Raw genomic sequence first — 1,634 nt, 5'->3', positions numbered from 1 at the left:
ATATCCCTACACACTGTGCACCAGAATATAATAGCCCTACACACTGTGCACCAGAATATAATATCCCTACACACTGTGCACCAGAATATAATAGCCCTACACACTGTGCACCAAAGTATAATAGTCATACTTACTATGCCCTAGAATATAATAGCCCAACACACTGTGCACCAGAATATAATAGTACCCCACTATGTGTCATGTAAATTATATGTGCCTCACTCTTTGCTCCTGAATATAATAGTGCCACATTTAGTGCCCCTGAATATAATAGTGCCACATGCTGTGCTCACTGAATACAATAGTGCCACAAATAGTGTCCCTGAATATAATAGTACCACTTATAGTGCCCCCTGAACAAAATAGTGCCACTTACTGTGCTCCTGAATATAATTCTGTCACACACACCGTGCTCCCCTGAATAATACCATGACTGTGACCCTGAATATAATGGTGCCACACATAGTGCCACCACCAGAAAATAAGAGTGCAACCCCCCACCCCCAAGTAAAAAATACTTTCCTGTCCTGTGCCAGAACCTGTTAGTATATTCAATTGTATACAGGGGGTACCTGGTGGGGATCCCGCTTCCCCTTTTTCAGGTAATAATTTAAAAAAAAATTGTCTCAAAACTTTTACAACTTTGGATCCTTTTAAAAATATTGACATGTACTGTAGCTGTAACATAAAATAGAAAAACTAAAAATGGCAACTTGTGCAATATCAAAACTAGAGAATGTAATGAATGTAATAACCAATTGATTATATACAATAATTTATAAAAACGCATTCATCTTTCTTCCCTAGCTCCCCCTCAAAAAAACAAAACAAAAAAGTTATGTTATAAATCACAAACAGATAATATAGTAAATATATCTAAAAATAAAAAACATGTAACCCTTCTGCCGAAACCCGGGATCGAACCAGGGACCTTTAGATCTTCAGTCTAACGCTCTCCCAACTGAGCTATTTCGGCTGATGAATGCTGAAGCCAGTTACAAACACTATCATTGAATACACCCCGTGTATATAGTACATGGAATATATTACCTGTGTAATGGAATGGATGGTTTGGCTTCTGGAAGTTGTCATGTCATCTTGTCAGTAGAAAGCCATAGCAATATAAGATCACACTATAAAGAATGCTTCTTATTGGATTCCATCTCCATGGAAAAAAAGAGCTAGCGGTCACAGGATTCGAATTTACGGATCAAAACCCATGTTCTCAGTTTTATCTCGCATGAGTCTCTGTGGCGCAATCGGTTAGCGCGTTCGGCTGTTAACCGAAAGGTTGGTGGTTCGAGCCCACCCAGGGACGCTAAGGATTTTGTGCTTTATTTTTCCTAATTTTTATTGAAAGATATCATGTATATTAATGTGGTTTCGGTAAGAAACACGTAGAATAATTAATTAGCTATAAATATTACTTCTTAATAACTGTAATGATTAATCTTAATTAGATGAAATCTATATGAACTTTATATCAGTAGCACTATACAATATAATATATATGATACAGTATGTAGTATGTAGTGTGTGTATATATATATATATATATATATATATATATATATATATATATATATATATATACACACACTACATACTGTATCATGATTATTCTATATAAACAA

General features: G+C 35.4%; 2 non-coding genes across 2 annotated transcripts; one reads left to right on the top strand and one right to left on the bottom strand.

The window, feature by feature from the left end:
* Positions 1 to 903: 903 nt before the first annotated feature.
* On the bottom strand, positions 904 to 976 carry TRNAF-GAA (transfer RNA phenylalanine (anticodon GAA)). Its single transcript has one exon. It is a non-coding gene; the product is annotated as a tRNA-Phe (tRNA).
* Positions 977 to 1,244: 268 nt separating this feature from the next.
* Positions 1,245 to 1,318, top strand: TRNAN-GUU (transfer RNA asparagine (anticodon GUU)). The gene has a single exon. It is a non-coding gene; the product is annotated as a tRNA-Asn (tRNA).
* Positions 1,319 to 1,634: the final 316 nt, after the last annotated feature.

Source organism: Rhinoderma darwinii, chromosome 7, assembly GCF_050947455.1.
Source record: "Rhinoderma darwinii isolate aRhiDar2 chromosome 7, aRhiDar2.hap1, whole genome shotgun sequence".
Taxonomy (NCBI): domain Eukaryota; kingdom Metazoa; phylum Chordata; class Amphibia; order Anura; family Rhinodermatidae; genus Rhinoderma; species Rhinoderma darwinii.
Note: the sequence above shows the minus strand (reverse complement) of the source record. Positions and strands in the feature narration are given on the sequence as shown.